The sequence below is a fragment of the Panthera tigris genome, chromosome B4, assembly GCF_018350195.1.
Source record: "Panthera tigris isolate Pti1 chromosome B4, P.tigris_Pti1_mat1.1, whole genome shotgun sequence".
Lineage (NCBI taxonomy): Eukaryota > Metazoa > Chordata > Mammalia > Carnivora > Felidae > Panthera > Panthera tigris.
Genome location: NC_056666.1, coordinates 15,804,168 through 15,823,027, shown reverse-complemented (window position 1 = coordinate 15,823,027; position 18,860 = coordinate 15,804,168). Strand labels below are relative to the sequence as shown.

Sequence of the window (18,860 nt, the reverse complement as noted above, 5' to 3'; positions counted from 1 at the left end):
TCCTTAAAAGTAAAAAGGCCTGCTCTACCAAATAATTTCTAAAGGTGTTGATTTTGAGTTTTAGTTACATAACACTTAATCATATTTAGTAGGAGTTACTCAGCCTTAATATTTTCTGTTAAAATGTTAAGTCATTTGTCAGTCTTTAGTTATTTTCTGAATTTCTTTATCTTCATTTCTCAATGACTTATATGCCAACCTGGGACTCTCCCAAACCACTTTAAAATTAGGTGTGCTTAAAACTGAATCTGGCAAGTTTATTATTATTAAATGTAGGTCTGAATGCCACCTGGGGATGTTTCTGGAGCAGTAGCTGTAAGGGGCTAGAATTTGAGCCGCTTAATTTTTTTTTCTCTTTTATTGTCTTTGGGATTGTAAAAATGTCCTCTTTTTTTTGCCTATTTCCCCATAGTTACTCTTATGACTTTTTACCAGATTTAAAGTGAAGTGACATAAAAATTTGTCCCGTTTGAAAATATGTATCATTGGTTCTCTATTATCCCTAGAAGTTATCAGATTGTTTTTTCCAAACTTGAAATACAAAGATGAAATATGTAGGATGGATTTTGTATATTCAACAGAGGAGAACCCTCACTTTCCAATGGATGATAGAAGTACCTATTGTTTATGTGTTGAAAATGAACGTTTATTTCAGCACAGAGTCTTTATTACTGTTTTGCACAGATCAGATCATTTACCCTGTCCTAACGTGTAGATGACCGGTTTAATTTGTGTTGTGACCTACCTACTGGGGCTTTTAGGGGCCCAATAAACCGTATCCCTCTTCGTAATTCCGAACAAAGAGAGAAATAAAACAGGAGGAAGGCAAACAGGAAATAAGAATTTGTATGCTTTTTATTCCTGATGAAGTCTGCGTCTGAGGATGTAGCTTAGTGAGAGGGCCCGATGGGTCAGCTAATATTCAGCCAGACGATCAGGCAGCACACCTTTGGGCCCAGCTGGAGAAGCAGGCAGAACACATGTTGCCTGTGGGTAGCTTATTCCCAAGAGGAAGACGGGCGGAGCCGAGCCAGCAGGCCCAGTTGGTTCTTCTCAAATTAGCCCACTGATTAGAGCGGTCACTCTTCCTTCCCACGGAAGTGGTGAAGGGTTAGGATGGGGAAGGGGTTTAAAATGAACACAAAGCGCTCACGTGGAAGGAACATCGGGAGCAGGAACACGTACACTTCACATGCCAGATGCTTGTAGGAATCCTTCAGCTGGCACGGTTTTTCTATTTTTCAAATGCTCTCTCAGCCTTTTAATGTTTGATGCTTAAACCGTCCCCGACAGTTATTTGGTAGCGTCGCATAATTTGAAATACGGTGCTTTGTTTTTGTAGCAGCTTGGTCTTAAATCCTCCTGTGTTTGGCACTGGGAGATAGTAGCATCAGACAGTGTTTGTGTGGGACAGTTTCAGGGAGAGACCATTTCATCTCCTCGTCGACAGGACACGGTTCTGTTGTCAGAAGGCCTTGGTACTTCCTAGCTTTGTGACCTTGGACAAAAACTGAACTTTCCGTGCCTGTTTCCTTTTCTATCAAATGGGGACAATTATGGTACTTACCTCAAAGCGGAGGTATGAAAATTATACATTAATAAACATAAAGCGCGTCACTAGTGCTCGGAATGTGTTGAGTGCTCAGTAAATACGGGCAGCTATTGCCAAAAATACTAAAGTTATAGAAAGTTATTACATGTTGTTAAAAATGGCCTTTAGAAAAAGCTGGTTATTAAGTATTTGAAGTTGTCAAAGAGCTTTCAGACTAGATTTGAATTCTGCAGGACTAGATCAGCGAAAGAAAGAATTATTTATAGCTATAGAAGATAATATGGAATGAATATGTAGGAAGAGGTAAAAGAGAAGGGCAATGAAGAGAGCAGAAAATTCTGTTTCGCCCTCTTGCTTCTCTAGAAAGCTTCCTTATCCACTAGGGAATAGGTTTCCTCACTGGATCTACTTTGTGTATTTTCCTGGCCTCCTATTCAGTGTTTTTGGAACTGCTCCATATATTTCTCTGAGTGACAAAATGAATGCCATTATTTAGGAGTCAGATTGAACTGCCAAGTATGAGCTGTGTAAGTCCTGGAAAGTTGTGTGACTTTCTGAGCCTGAACTCTGTGTGAGACGGATGCAGTAATACCTTCTCACAGGGTGTTGTGAATGATGTTAAATGAAACAGCGGATGTAGGAAATACAGTGTAGGTACTGAGTAAATCTTAGCACCTTTTTTTCTTCCCACAGTGTTTTGTAGCTGGCTTTCCCTACTTAATTGCATTGGATGACCTCACTGATAAAATCGGGATAATAACTAACCTAACAGGCTTGGTAGGAGGACTTGATAGAACTGTATACATAGAGGTGGTATAGTTCCTAGTATATAATATGTCATAACTAATACTGCTGATGCTACTTAGGAAGTCGAACATTATCATATACTTGTTATTTGTATTTGTTTTGTGATGTGTTCATGTTGCCATTGGTTTATTCTTTTTTTATAATTGGTGATTTGCTATTCCATTTTGTTATGATATTTTTTCCAAGCAGGATTTTGGAAGATAGAGTTTTTCAGATAGTCAAGAAGGGAAAAGTTATACTGGACAGAAGGAACATCCTGTACAGACACGCAGACGTGAAATCGCGTGGTCTGTGTGGAGACATACAAATATTAAAATATCATTGCAATATAAATGCTATTAGAAAATAGATTTTTATGAGGTACCAAATCATGCAACGCCATACAACCTGATAAGATGCTTGGATTTTTATCTCCTAGGTCTGGTTAGCAAATGAAAGTTAAGTTAATGAAACTGTCATTCGTGTTCCAGAAATTGTTTTGGGTGACCATGATGTGGTAGTGGTGGCAAGTGGAGCAGAAAGGCATGGTGGCCAGTGAGGAGATTATTGTCCAGAGGTCACGAATTTAGGCAGAGCCAATAAATGGAGACGATGACTTAGATTATATACAGGATCTAAATATCAACAAAACCTGGTAGTTATTTGAGTGTCAGTTTCCTAGGTTTATGACGTGGGTAGTTTATCAGATGGGATTGTCAAGGTGGGAGAGCAATAATAGGTTCCAGTTTAGACTTGCAGAGTTTTGAGTTGTCTGTACCACCCACGGAGATGCCACATGGGCAGCTGCTTGTCAATTTTGGCCCGAGGGGTCGATGAGACCAGAAATAAAGATTTGTTTCTGTGTATGTGTTGAGTGTAGGGAAGAGGACCAACAAGATGGAATGCTGGGGGGCAGCGACTTCGTGTGGCCAGGTAGAGATGTATCCATAGAGCGAAACTGAGCAGAAAGAATTAGAGAGCGAGAAGGAGGACTGAAAGAACACTGTGCCATGAAAATAAACGGAGGAGAGGATTTTAAGGAGTGATTTGATATTAAAAGCCAAGTAAAATAAAGACTAAAATGTATTCTTGGGTTAGTTGCCATTTCCTGGCTGGTATCCTACGTCGTAGCCTTCTGAGAGGTATTAATCAGTTTGCCTTGATGGTCAAATAAGTTTAGGAAACTCTTCATACGATATTGTCCCGTGAAAGTCTCAGGACACGTTAATAGACCAAAAGTGTTGAGAAGCCCTGCAAAAAGGGTGCTGTGTGGTTTAAATCCACACTTCCCATATGTATTTGAGTAAGGAACATTTTTTTTTTTTCTAAGTGGGGAAGGGGGTCACACTAATTAGCATCCTGTAAGATAACGTTCCTTAGAGCGTGTCTTGGGAAATGCCTTCTGGGCAACAGGAGGGCCCTGATGGTGCCATGGGAGAAGGTGCCAGGTCCAGTGGGTTGGTGAGTTGAGAAGTGCCAGGGCGAGGCACAGGGACTAATGTGCATTACCTTTGATGATGCTGACAACACTGGCTCTAAAGTGAGCTTCTCTGAAATTTTTCTGTAAGGCCAGATTTTGTAATGTTCCCGTTATCTCTGTTGTTTCTAAAGGTGTACAAAACTGAACTCCTGCTTCTCCTTCCCCCTTCAGCCTTCCTCATCCTCATATCAGGTGTCTCCTTTTCTCTCGTGCCCCCACCCGTGTCTTGGGGCCATCTTTGTTTGTTCTCTTTTACTCATCTCGGCAAATGCCACGGGATCTCCCTTCAAACTCTATTTATACTTCCATCCTTCCTCTCTAGCCTCACCTTTACCACCTCATCCATAATCTCTGGATTCATTTTTAAGTTTTATCAACCTTAATTTGCATGCCACCCCAGATTCACTTGGCCCCACCTGCCCCCTGACTCCTGACCTGCTTATTCAGTGTTGTTCCCCAACTCTGCCGCTGTTGCCTCGTTCCCTAACACTTCCAGAATGCTCATTCCACCCCCAGTATCCAGACTGAAATGTTGCTCCAGAAGCTGCCTGGAGGGGTCGGATAACACAGCTTGAAGTGGAGAGGAGAGGAAGAGTCTTGCCTCTGCAACAATAGAAAATACTTATATATTGGTCTCTGCTCCCAGTTCCTGGCACAGAGCTCCTAAAACCCTTATAATTTCCTGAGTGATAAGAGCACTAGGAGCATGTTTTGTTCTCATATGTGGTCTTTGACCCTGGTTCCTGACACAGAGCTCCTAAATCCCTTGGAATTTTCTAGGTGGTAGGAATGTCTTTTGTTCTAATGAGGCGGCTCTTGATCTGCTCCTGGTTAGCGTCAGGATGGGGGGTGGTCACTGGGAAGACTAAGGGTAATTAGCATGGAACTTTCAGCTTCACTCCCATTCTCTGGGAAGGAGAGGGACTAGAGAGGAAGTTGATGGTTGATCGTGCATATGTGATGAAGCCTTCATAAAAATCCTACTAGTATAGGGTTCAAAGAGCTTCTGGCTTGGTGAACACATCCACGTGCCATAATGGCGGTGCACCCCAACTCCATGGAGACAGAGACTCCTGTGCTCCGGGCTCTTCCATACATTGCCCTATGTATCTCTTCAGCGGGCTATTCATCTGTATCCTTTATCATATCCTTTATTATGTAATCAACTGTCAGACATAAGTGTCGCTGTGAGTTCTCTGAGCTGTTCTAGCAAATGATGGAATCCAAGGAAGGGGTTGTGGGAAACTTTGATTTGTAGCCAAGTAAGACAGAGTCATCGGTAACCTAGAGACCTACTCCTTGCCCTTGGTGTCTGACGTTGGGGAAGTCTTGTGGGTCTGGGCTCTTAAGGGGCCTTGGCTAACTCTGGTTAGTGTCAAAGTGAATTGTGGATATCCACCTAGTGTCAGAAGTGTTGTGAATATAGTAGTAGTGTGTGAGTAAAGGAGAACCACAGGAGTGTTTTCCTATACGTGCCTCATGAGATGACTTCTCATCAGGAAGAGACATGGTGAAGGAGTCAGCAGGTACATCCTCTGTCATTGTCTCCCCACCAGTGTTCCCTGCTCAGATACATGTGGGGATGTGGAAGCGTTGCTTTAAACCAAACAGTGTCGTTACTGCAGGGCTCCTGTCACCTTCAATACATCCCTCCCCCTGCAGCTGTGGGGAGTGGTGGTCCACACAGCCTGCCCTACCAGTCCTTCACGAGGGAGCAGCTGGCTGGGTTTTCCTGTGCAGCTATGGCCGGTGTAGTGATGCACTGCCTTCTGTTTCCTTTTCCCCCTTCCCTGCCTCACTGTCCTGTACTCTTGCTACTTTGGAGTTTTCCCTCCCAGAAAGAGCATCTGCTGCGAAGCTTCGCCTTGGGTCCTTTTTTAGGAAACCTGGACAAAAGGTTATTGCAACAGCTTTTTTACTGCTGTCCTTGATTCTGCTCTGTCTCCTCTAGTTCTTTTTCAACACCGTGTCAGTGTGATCCTTTAGAAATGCATTAGACAAGTCATTCCTCTGATTAAAACCTTTGAGAGGTTTCTCCTATCACTCAATGAGAGCTTCAATCCTCCTTGGTCTAGAGCCAGCCCCTTTCCGTCTCCGAGCACATTTCTTGTGCTACCCCCTTGCTTTCTTCATTCCGGGCTTGCTGGCTGTCTTAGTAAGTTTGTGCCACTGTAAAGGAGTACCACAGACTGGGTGGCTTCTAAACAGTAGAATTTATTTCTCACAGTTCTGGAGGCTGGGAAGTTCAAGATCAGGGTGGCAGTGTGGTTGAATTCTGGTGAGAGCCCTGTCCGGGTTTCAGAGTGCCGACTTCACCTTGTATCTTCACATGGCTGAGAGCAGAGGGAGGAGGTAAGCTCTCTCATGACTGTTACAAGGGTTCTTATCCTATTCTTGAGGGCCCCATCTTCATGACTTCATCTGATTCTAATTACTTCCCAGGGGCGCCATCCCGTAATACCAGCACATTGGGAGATAGACTCGCAACATAAGAATTTGAAGAGGAGCACAAATATTCAGTCCATAATACAGGTCTCCTTGCTGTTCCCCTTACAAAACAAGCATGCTCCCATCTGTGTTCTAGAAAGTTCAAGATATCTATTTTCCTGCTCCTTCATCTCCTTCAGGTTTTTGCTGTTGAGACATTCTCTAACCAACCTATATAAAAATAGAACCAATCCCTTCTATACTATCTGGCTTACTCTGTTTTGTTTTTTTTTCCCCTGCCCCCATAGTACTTTCATTGTTAGACATATTATATACTTATTTGTTTATGATTTGTCTTCCCCCACCTCACAAGGATATAAATTTTATAATAAGATAGCCTTTGTCTGGAACATTGCTTATACCTATTTGTTGAACGAATAAGTGAATAAATGTAGTAGGGTCATGTTTGCTATGAAATATGCATAGGTTGAAGTAGATATTATTGTACTGTGATAAGTTTAAATTTAGGTATTAAGTCTGAATCACAAAGGTCATTTTTCTTTGGGGGAATGAGCTAAGTTAGCATTTCTCAAAGTGTGGTCCATGGATAGTATTTTGAAGGATGTTAATAGGAATTATGTAGGAGATAAACCAGTATGTGCGTGTGTGTGTGTGTGTGTGTGTGTGTGTGTGTGTGTGTGTATGTGTTGGACTGTGGACAAATAAGTAGAATCCTGAAGGGTTTTCATGACTATATGTGACATTTTAATAGATAATTTTTTTTTTGTACTACATGATAAAATGTGAAATTTTCTCCAAAGAGTCAAGTGTATTGGGAACAAGTGTTTGGTTTTAACTCACTGTAGCATTTTAATCATATGTTAAAGTGAGTTATGGTGAAAATAATGAAGTTCAAGTGTTTTTTTTTTTTTATCCTTTTATTCATGTCAAGAAACATTACCTCTTTGTATGGAAGATTGAATAGAAGAGGTTGATACATGACAGCAAATCTGTAAGTAATTACAGAAGGATTATTATCATAGAACAGGGAGATTAAGGTTGCATGTAGAATTTGGTATTTGTTGGTGTTGAGAGCCTTTTGAGGATTTCTTTTGGCCTTTTGCTTTGCCCATGGAAGACTATCCAGTAATATCCCCCAAAAAGTGCTTTTCAGAAATAGTGCCAGTCGGCTCTCACCCTGCCTAAAAGCAAAAGACTTGTATCTCATTTTTGCAGGGTAGGTAGAATGTAGTTGAGATTTAAAAAAAAATACTATAAATACCATTATTTTATGTGAACCAATAGTTGCTTTTACTGTTATCCATGAATTCTTTTCATTCTGGGATTTTAAATTGCCACAAACTGAGCAAAAATCCTTGGACTGGAGTAAAACAAGTCCATCAGAAAGTTGGTCATAGTTCTTCAGCATCCATTAGTAAGTTTTTGTTCAAACAAAATAGTGAATTTAATAATCCCTTAGTGAGTGAGACTTAATTTAAGAAACAAGTGTCTGAGCCTTTTAGCATGTACATGACCTTCATAGGCTTTGGCATGTTCCTTAATTATAGGAGAATTTTGGTCCAGGAAGAACCCAGAATATGAAGGACTTCTAGTTAATACAGTCTAGTTAGACTTTGAACTCTCATAGATCCAATTAGACATACTAAGTAAGTAGTTTCGCCTTGCTTACATTTTTCCTGAAAACCCTGACATTTAAATGCTAATAAAGTAGCAGGGTTTCTCTGCTTCTTCAGATGCGTTTTATTCTTGTGGCTTCAATTGACTCTTGTGGTTATTGTTGCTGAGTCAGTTGTTTAAATTATAGTCTTTGAATATTTAAACTTGATGGCAGTCTGTTGATTTGACTTAATCCTGACCATTTGTCTGTCCCTTGCTATTAAATTTGAAATGTCAGAATGTTGGTAACCATGGCTTGGGGGAAAATATGTGAATCTATCATTTTACTAGACTGTCTTATGGGTTAGCATTTTTATATTTGCCAAGGGAAACATAAAATCCAGAGTTCTGCTTCTTTGAAGAGATTATCTTTTGCATTTCTCCTGTGATTATAAAAAACAAAGGGCTTGTGATTCTATTATTTAAAACCAAACCAAAAAACAAAACTCAAACCTGTATACATATGCCTTTATAGACATATTTGTCATAAATTCTTCGATACAGTATATTCATTTTTCCCCAAAATGTTAGGCTTTGAAAAGAGAATATGGCCTTATATCTTAGTTTTCATGAAGGATCTTCATATTCCTCAATTACTGTCTTTTGAAGAGCAAAGTAATAAAATGTTGCTTAGATAAGTTACATTAGCCTGAAAAAATGTCATACCATTGTTGGGTGCTTATTGAAGTCACTTGATGGAATTGATGAAAAATCATACCGATGAATTAAAAGATTTAGAAATAATTTGTAGGAGGATGACCTTGCAGTTACATGGATTAGATATCATCGGAAACAAACCTGGAAATTACTTTTCAGAGTAATATGGTAGGGGGTTACTTTGTGGAGATCACAAGTAGTTAATGGATATTTGAGGTTGGTGTAAAGTTTCCAGTGACATCATCATTTGTGAACTCAAAAAGTGCTAGATCTCAAGGAACTCGGAAGGGAAGTTGATGTGCTCTTGAAAACTGTTAGATGACTTAAAAGTGATTGTTGATGATAAAGACTCTGATTTCAAAGATGCAGCTGAGAAAGTAGAATAAAATTATTCCATGAAATTTGAGTGGAAAAAGCAGTATTTCTAGATGGACTAATAAGATAGTGCTATTTAAAATATATTTGTGTAACTAGGGGTGCCTGGGTGGCTCAGTTGGTTAAATGTCCAACTTCAGCTCTGGTCATGATCTCACGGTTTGTGGGTTCGAGCCCCACGTCTGTCTCTCTGCTGACAGCTCAGAGCCTGGAGCCTGCTTCTAATTCTGTGTCTCCCTCTCTCTCTGTTCCTCCCTCACTCACGGTCTGTACCTGTCGCTTTCTCTCTCAAAAGTAAATGTTAAAAAAATTAAATATATATATATATTTGTATAACTAAATTAAGAAATTATGTAAAATGAAGTCATTTGAATATTTCAGCTATGTCTTGTCATCATCTGTATAACAAAAATGGCCATACCCACATAATTTTGGATATTCTCCTGCAGACCCTGGGTATTGACTTTCATTCTAGTTGTCTTATACTTAGGCAATGTATATTTGTATATATAGTGTATATACAGAATGCGTGTGTGTGTGTTTGTGTGTGTGTATAATGTACATGAGTTTGGACATAGGAAAAGGCCAATAAGGATGTACCCTGTCCTCTTCTCTGTGTAAGCTCCTGGAGAGTGGAGTAGGGATAGTGAGCTCCTTGCTATCCTTAAACATACCAAGAGCGTTCCTGCTTCAGAGCCACTGTGCTGTTCCTTCTGCCAGGAATGCTGTCTCCTTGATAGACACATGACTAGTCCCTTGTCTTTATTCAAATGTCACCTTCTCAGGGCTTCCCTGGCCCTTGTCAAAAATTACTTTCTCAGGAGCCTGGGGTGGCTCAGTCGGTTAAGCGTCAGACTTCGGCTCAGGTCATGATCTCGTGGTCTGTGAGTTCGAGCCCCGCGTTGGGCTCTGTGCTGACAGCTCAGAGCCTGGAGCCTGTTTCAGATTCTGTGTCTCCCCCTCTCCCTGCCCCTCCCCCACTCACACTCTGTTTTTCTCTCCTTCAAAAATAAATAAATATTTAAAAAAAATAAAAAAAAATTACATTCTCTGCTCTGCCTCCCTGTCCTCCTTCCTGTTTAATTCCCCTCCCCCACCAACACTTATTTCTGCCTACCATACTATTTTAAAGATTGACTGCCTCCCCTTCTAAAATGTAAGTCCAGGAGGGTGAGGATTTTTTTGTTTTATTCAGTTTTGTTCACTGTTGTATCCTTGGTACCTGGAATGGTGCCTGTTGCATAGCAGATGTTGAATGAGTGTTTAAGTCATGGAGCACTAACAGTTTAAAGACTGATGTTATTGTCAGCTTGCATTTTAAAAGGATATACCAGTTTATATCTAATAGTGTTTGACCGCAAATATGCCAATATAATATTTAAAACTATATATAGTTTACTACATAAAATTGTTATTTTAATTTTTTTATTACTAGTGAAGTTGAATATTTACACATATTTTTACACTTATTGTTCATTTTATGTTTATCTCACCCGTTTAATAATTTGTACTTTTGGGGCGCCTGGGTGGCTCAGTCGGTTGGGCATCCGAGTTCAGCTCAGGCCATGATCTCGTGGTCCGTGAGTTCGAGCCCCACGTGGGGCTCTGTGCTGACAGCTCAGAGCCTGCTTCCCATTCTGTGTCTCCCTCTCTCTGGCCCTCCCCTGCTCACACTCTGTCTCACTCTCTCTCTCTCAAAAATAAATAAACATTAAAAAATTTTTTTTAAATAAAAAAAAAAATAATTTGCACTTTTAAGCTATCCCCCACTTAACCAATCCAAACCCATGATTGTACACATTAATGTGGCATTTATAGTGGATTCACCAAGACTTATCTTCCATTGTAGTAAGAGAGTGTACTATTTGGACTTGGGAGCCATAACTCTGCCAGAATACCAGAAGTCTTGAGGTGGGGGGATGGAATTAGGAAACACTGAAAATGTATTCATTCATTCAGCATGTAATTTTTAAGTGGTTTCTGTGTCAGTTACTCTGATGTGCAATGGAGATACAGCAGTAACAAGACAGCTGTATTCTTTTTCTCCAGAGATTATGGTTTACTGAGAAAACTGATGCTACACAAATGAAGAAGAAAATTTAAAAATAAAAATTTGCTCATGCAGGGATAAACACTGCATGATTTATAGCTTTTCGATCTTTATTCAACATGTGTTCATGAACATTAAAATAAACTATAGCTTTCTTTTTTCACCTAGAATATCTTGAAGTTTTCCTTCCTTGTCATTAAATATATTTGCCAACTTGTTTTTTAATGGTTGTGTAATATTCCATTTTATGGAAGTTCTTGTTCAAAGCAATCAACTATTTTTGGACATTTAGGTTGCTTATAATCTTTTGCTATTATAAATAAAATAGCATTTATTTTTTATATAAATCTTTCATGTTAGTTTATTGTTGCCTTACATATTGGTTTCCTATTGCTGGTGTAACACATCACCACAAACAATGGCTTAAAGCAACACAAACTGATTATCTTATAGTGCTGGAGGTCAAACATCTTAAAATCAAGGTTTTGTCCAAGCTGTTTCCTTCTGGAAGCTCAAGGGGACAGTGTGTTTCCTTATGTTTTCCAGCTTCTAGAGGTCACCTGCATTTCTTGGCTCATGACTTCATCCTCCATCTTCAAAGCTGCAAATACAGTATCTTCTAGTTTTTCTCTCTGACCTCTGTTTCCTTCATCACATCTCCTGTAACTCTAACCCTCCTCCATCCTTCTTGTGATCTCGCTGGGTCTACCTGCATAACCTAGGATGATCTCCTCTTTTTAAGATCTTTAATCATATCTGCAAAAGTCCCTGTTGCCATGTAAGGTAAGATTTTTGTATGTTTCATGGATTAGGATGGGGATGGATTTTTGGGGGGTCACTGTTCTGCCTACCACATCTTAGGATATGTGCCCAGATATAAAATCGCTAAGGCCAAAGCAGTTTTGAAGGCTTTAGATACATACTGCCAAACTGCCCTCTCAAACACTGAATCCTCGATTGATATACCTGCAGTGAGAGGTCCTTACACTTAGTCCTTTCTAGCATTTGATATTCAATATTCTTATTTAAAAAAAAATCTTTGAACTCTTGATAGTTATCGTGGCAAACATTTATTAAGTACTTACTGCATGGCCAGCACAAATATAAGAGCTTTATAGGTGTTAGCTAATTTAATCCTCAGAAAACTCTATGACGTAGGTACTTTATTACCTCTGTTCTCTCACTTTCATGGGTAAAGACGCTGAGACTTAATGAAGTCAAGTAACTTGCCTAAGCCACATAGCTGGAAATCGTAGAGCTAAACTTCAAACACAGCTGAGAAAGAGCTAGATAAGTAGATGTCCATATCCTAAAATCTTTCTTTCTGAGGACTTGTGAATACACACATACATACACGCTCTGAATAAAAGATCTTGGTAGGGTGTGCCTATGACAGTTTTGAGTAAAAAATGATAGCCGGTATTTGTTGAATACCCCGTGGCTTAATGGAAAAAGGTTTGCAAAGAAATATATAGTCAGGAGGAGACGCAGAAGAGGAAAATGAGGAATGAGATAATTGAAGTGTTTTTCCCCTGAGGTCTTAGGGCTAATTTATACTTTCTGATTCTGTGCCAAATTGTAAAACTTAATCCTTTTAGAGATGCCTGTAGCAGAAATTCAGGATAGGGTTTAAAACGTTATGAAGTCAATAATGAAAAGAATAAGCTTTAAGAAAGGTCTACTTTATATAAAGCAAAGAGGGGCTCAGAATAGCAGGACAAATTTAGAGAGGAGTTTTTATTTTTTTTATTTTTAATTTTCTTAGAGAAGAGTTTTTAGTTTAATCTTTGGGATTTTTATGATTGATAACATAATAATAGTTTTACAACTCTTTTTTTCATTCATAGTTGGTTAGGCACAGAGTACTAAAGCATACATCATTTCTTCATTGACTTCCATGAGTGTATCAGAAATGATCTTTTAAATTGTAAGAAAATCTCAACAAAGAATGTTTCTACATTTTTATAGTGATGAAACATTCATAGAGGTTTGTTCATTCAAAGCAAACTTATGGAAAACAAAGTCTTTGTTATTTAAACCTGTAATAGGGTGGATAACATGTGCTTTATATTGCTTATTTCTTAACTATTTACATAAATGTTTTTAAACATGTTCATGCCTTTAAGAGATTAATAGGAAGACTTAAATGTCATGGGAAAATGGAGAACACAGATTTAGATTTATATCCTTTGAATTCTAAATATATAAATAGATAGCTTTCAACTCTACATTTTTGGCCATATGCTATTTACTTGTTAATCTCTAAAGAACCATGGCAATGTAGTTTAATTCTTGTTTTTTATTCTTTTGACTGTTGTTGAGTTTGTGGGATAAATAATACATTGAGTTATACCTGTTTACTGGTGTGTGTGTGTGGGGGGGGGGGTGTCTTACAGTCAGTTGGGTATGTTTTGAGAATGTATCCAAACCTTTTTGGTCTGTCCTTGATACCTTCCTTTTGTGATTTCTCAGGGTCACAACCAGGAGAAGCTTTGAATTCTTTTGTTCCAAGATAAAAATAGTTTTACGTTTGTTTGCTTTTCACTGGTTACAAAAGCATTCTATTCTTATTGTTAAGAAAAAGACCAAATAATCCAAAAAGGTTTAAAGGAAGAAATAAAAATTACCCCCAAATTCTCTGTACCAAAAGAGATAGCCCCTGTTGACATTTGCTGTTTTTTTTTTCTTAATATGGGTACATACACGTACACTTTACAAAACTTGAATTATTACTGAATAAGATTATTTAGTAACTTTTTTGTCCTTAAAAATTTCTGTCACTCCACATTAGTATATATGGGTATCATTTTTAATATGGTTGTTCTCGTACATCTATGCAGACTTACACTTATATTGTCCAAATATTTCTTAGCATAAATTGTCACAAATAGAATCACTAGGACTAGTCATAGAAGAGTTGAATCCACGTATACTACGGTCAACAAGAGGAGGGGCACATTTTTCCAAACACTTTCTTGCACTAGACAGTGTTCATTTTATAAGACCTTTCCTAAATCTGATAAGTAAAACTGATTAATGTGGATTTCTGTCATTATTGGTGAAGTGCAGCATCCTTTTATATGTTAATAGATCATACACAATTCTTTATTTTGAATTGCCTGCAATTGAAATTTCTATTTTGACTGCGTTTACTTTCAGAACTTGAATTTTGTAGGAATCGTTAAGACCGTTCAACTGAAAATATTATATGCTCCTTGAAAGAGCTTGGAGATACAGCTTACAGGTGCTCTCTACATATTTGTTGTCTTTAGAATACACGTAGAGGGTAAGGTAGTTAGGTAACCCTATAATGAAGTCCTTGCCCCCCAAATTGGGACTCCTGCGATTATTGCCTCAACTTAGGACACCTGAGGAGTGTTTGATGAAGAGATGTGCTTCTGTTTGGTAAATTAATTTTGGTTCTGTTTGGTTAATTAATTTCTCATTCACAAGGCTTTTGATAAAGTTCATGTTGTTCTGCTTGCCAAGTTGGAATTTGAAATGCATTTCTTCAGAGTGACAAGTGATATTTCAGTGTGTGTTCTCTTAAATGCCTATTAGAACTGTTGTTTCCAAGTTACAAAAAACAATGCAAACTGGTTTACATAAAAGACGTAAATACTCATGTAATGACTGAAATCAAATATAGGCTTGGTTTGGGATGCAGCTTAAAGGGGCTCGCATCATGTTACCAGGAGCCAGTTTTCTTTCTCTGTATATCTATCGCAAATTTGTTCTCTCTAGAGTGGGTGCATTTTTATATACATGCTCCTGTTACTGCATCAGAAGGCTGTAGTTGCTGCTGCACGTAATATCCTTCCCTTCCATGGTTAAACTCAGTAAGAAAGAGCAAGCATCTCTTCCTAGTTGCCCAAGGAAAAGTCAGGTGTTCTCTCTTCTTGTGCCTAGTTGCTTATTTTGTCTTGTTTGCCCTTCCTGAACCCACTCTGGAAGTCTTGGCTCAGGCATCTGACACGCGCTTTCGGAGAAACTAGGGGAAGGGGTTGAGGCTATCTAAACCACTTGAAAGAAAGTGAGTGAGGTGAGATCCCCAAAAGAAACTCTGGGACTATTGCCAGAAAAAAGGGTACTGGATGCTGGCAAAGCACAACACAGGTGTCCACTCATCTCGGGTGCCTAGTACACGATATGTACTCTAACGAATGTTTATAACTGCCTGACGCTAGCCCTATTGGTGCTATTCTCTAACATATTTGTAAAATGAATAGAATTTTGTAGGCCATTCTGGAAACTTCATTGTGTTTCCGAAGTTAAAATTTTACCCGAATGTCAAACAATCTACTTAAACACGGTCTTTCAGACATCGATAAACACTTAGGTACAGGATTATTAAAGGCTTTTAAGCTAGTCCTGTTCCCAGGAACAGGACACTGAAGAGGGTAATCAACAATAATCAGGAGTTGAAGTTAGAGATCAAATTCACTCATTTTCATACTATTCATTCAGATGTTTACTGAAGGCCTATTGGGTGCCAATTGTAGAAATGTCTGGGTGCTGTGAGTCAGGCTGGGATGCACGAGCCATGGCATGGGCTCTATGAGATCACAGAGTCTAGTGGGAGAGGTGGTGTCCTGGGATAAATGTGCTGACTGTGTGAACTACCCAGTGCAGTGACAGCCCGAGGGACCGGCCCCCACTTCAATCTGGCCGGCTCAGTGAAAGCCCCCTGGAGGAGTCATGCCTGAGCTGAATGGGTCCTGAGGGACCAATAAAAATGAGCTAGGACCAGAAAGATGGTGACCTTGGGCAGGGTAGGATAGGCTTTTAAACTATGTACAGAAGCATTAGGATTGAGAAGTTATGGCCCCTCTGGGGCATGATAAGTAGTTGGGTATTACCTGGGGAAAAAGTGTATGTGTATGAGTGTGGTGGGTATGAGTTGAAAGAAAGTGGTTGATTGAGGGACAATGTCAAGAGAGAAGGCTAGACAGCAATGCACCATGAGATCATACTAAGAAGTGTGGATTTTATCGGGTAGACAGTGGTGAAGTACCAGATAACTTGGAAGCAGTAGAATGACTTCATTAGAACCTAGGAAGAATCCTGGGAAACCCCATGAGTGTAAATTTACTGATAGGAGTTCAGAAAAAAGAGCAGCTTTCATGTTTTTTAAAAAATTGACATCAAGTGTTACATGTATTGATGTGTGTAGCTTATAAATAAACATGTCCGTTGAACACTGACCATCTCCCTTAATAAAGTTTCTAAAATATAGACTTTCTATAAGAAGCAAAAGCAAATGAAGGTTTATTTTTCTTTAAAAAAAAAAAAAACGGAATGTAAAAATAAGCAATCTGATATTGCTTCCCAAGTTTTAAAAAGTTATCAAACTTCAATTGGAAGGAGACATTTCTTTTTTTTTTTTTCTTTTTTTAACTTTTTAATGTTTATTTATTACTGAGAGACTGAGAGACAGACACAGAGCATGAGCAGGGGAGGGGTAGAGAGAGGGGGAGACATAGAATCCGAAGCAGGCTCCAGGCTCTGAGCTGTCAGCACAGAGCCCGACGTGGGGCTTGAACTCACAAACTGCAAGATCATGACCTGAGCCGAAGTCGGTCGCTTACCCGACTGAGCCACCCAGGCACCCCAGAAGGAGACATTTCTTAATATTAGGACAAGAAATCATTTAAAAATACCAAGCACCTTTTATAAAAAGGGCTTATGAACACTTGTAATCATTAAAAGATCTGTTGCATGAAAGCCTGAGAAATTAAAGAAATTATGATTGTGTCCCCTCTTTAGTAATCATTATCAATATTTTTAGTTTGACCTTTGTTTTATGTCAAGAGCCACGGAGGCTGTTGGGTGACACTCAAGCCATCATTCCAAAAGGAAACCAGAACTTCCTTAGTGGGAGTTATTGTGTCACCTTCTAATCAGTATTATGATAACTCATCTGAGGAAGTCTTGCTGTGCACAAGTATTCAGTGAGAGATTACTGGGGTTAGAGAATACATGAGGTTGATTATGATTGTTGCAGAGTTTCAGCAGTTTTGCTTTTGAGATTTTGAGGTATATCATGGTGGTGTTATTAGTGCTGGTATTGCTAGTAATGCTAGTAATTAGATTTTTGAGTTGTTTATTTGATGTATGATTTTGCTTAGTTTTCTAAATTTTTTATATTTCCTTAAATCAAGTCTTCAGAGTTGTTCTCAGGGAAACATAGATGTGACTTTTAACAAATCATGAAGAGATAGTGTTAATGGTGACTTCACTTACCATGGTGAGCACTGAGTAAGGTACAGGATTGTCGAATCACTGTGTGGTCCACCTGAAACTAATATTGTATCCCGGCTATACTTCAGTAATAAAAATTAAAAAATAATGAAGAAAGTATTTGCTTAGTAGGAATCCCCTTCATAAGGAAAACTTTATATTAAAGGAGGGATTCTTGTACTTCAGAGAAGAACAATGTTTTAATTTTAAGACTCCCCTGACCTCCATAAATATACACTTAGTGTATCCATCCCTGTGGGTCTACAAAATGTTTTGCACACATGACTCAATAAATGTTTGCCCAAGTACATTGATCTGGTCTAAATAGGAACTGAACCTGAAATTCTCTCCTCGCGCGTGTGCACACACACCCTGGCTGAACAGCTGGGGTAACTGTTAGGATGGGGTTCATGCATTCATTAGGATTAGGTTCAACTGTCCATGATAGAGACATCCAAAATAATGGTGTCCAAAAGGTCAAAATTTGTTTCTCACATAAAATATGTCTAGACGTAGTAATCCAGGGCTGCTACAGCAACTCTGTGAAATCCTTCAGGACGTCTGCTCCTTCTCCTTCTTTGCCTCATCAGCCTGGAAAGCGGCCCTTCTCTTCATGGACTAACATGGTGATTAGAGTGCAGCCGTTCCATTTATTTTTCCACAGTAGAAACAAACCGATAGTAGAAAGGCCAGAGAGCACAAACTATCACGTTCTTCTTTTTTCTTAACATCTTCATTTCCGTTCTCAAGGTCCTAATCAGAATGCATTGTCTCCTCTTCTCCACATTGCACTGTTATCTGGCATAGCATCTTTATTTTTCTTTCCATGTAAATTCAGTGTGCTCCTTTTTAAATATTAGTTGGCACCTTTCTCTCTTGTCCCACTTCCCCAGCTCTGGTCTGTACACAGGTCTCAAGTGGTTCCTGTCTACTTTCTGGTTGATGAGCTCTTGTATTTAGTTAGGTCTTAGTAAGAAAGATCTAGTATATATCTTGACCCAAAGTAAGTTTTTTTGGGTTACTGTTAGCTAAACTTCTAAGGCGATTTTCTTTTTTTTCTTTTTTTTTTAACATTTATTTATTTTTGAGACAGAGAGAGACAGAGCACGAATGGGGGAGGGTCAGAGAGAGGGAGACACAGAATCCGAAACAGGCTCCAGGCTCTGAGCCGTCGGCACAGAGCCCGACGCGGGGCTCGAACTCATGGACCGCGAGATCATGACCTGAGCGATTTCGGCCGCTTAACTGACTGAGCCACCCAGGCGCCCCCTAAGGCGATTTTCTAAGGAAATTAATGGACTTTGTAAAAAAAATTGAGACTTATTTTAAATTTTATTTAATTCAGAGAATTTATTTGCAAGTTTTAAAATGCAAGAATCTTTAAAAAGAAAAGAAATATACTTTGCTAATAGTGATAAAACACTTAGCAATCATTTTATTTATTTTATTTATGTTTTTGAGAGAAAAAGAGTGTGTGAGTGGGGGAGAGGGGCAGAGGAAGAGAGACAGAGAGTCTTAAGCAGGCTTCATGCTAAGCTTGGAGCCCAATGCGGGGCTCGAACTCATGATTGTGAAATCATGACCTGAACTAAAATCAAGAATCTGATGCTTAACCC

General features: G+C 39.1%; 1 protein-coding gene across 15 annotated transcripts in view; it reads left to right on the top strand.

The window, feature by feature from the left end:
• The window catches only part of TRDMT1 (tRNA aspartic acid methyltransferase 1), a 90,941-nt gene that overhangs the window by 21,397 nt on the left and 50,684 nt on the right, over positions 1-18,860 (top strand). Inside the window, exons 1-2 of one of the 15 annotated variants that reach the window (XM_042991163.1) lie at positions 3,879-6,170; positions 7,198-7,257. The exons of 12 other annotated variants lie outside the window; for them this stretch is intronic. The gene's annotated coding sequence lies outside the window, so the exon portion shown is untranslated. Of the gene's footprint in view, positions 1-3,878; positions 6,171-7,197; positions 7,258-13,807; positions 15,777-18,860 lie in introns of those variants that run through there. 2 more of the 15 variants (XM_042991161.1, XM_042991164.1) reach the window with 2 other exon arrangements.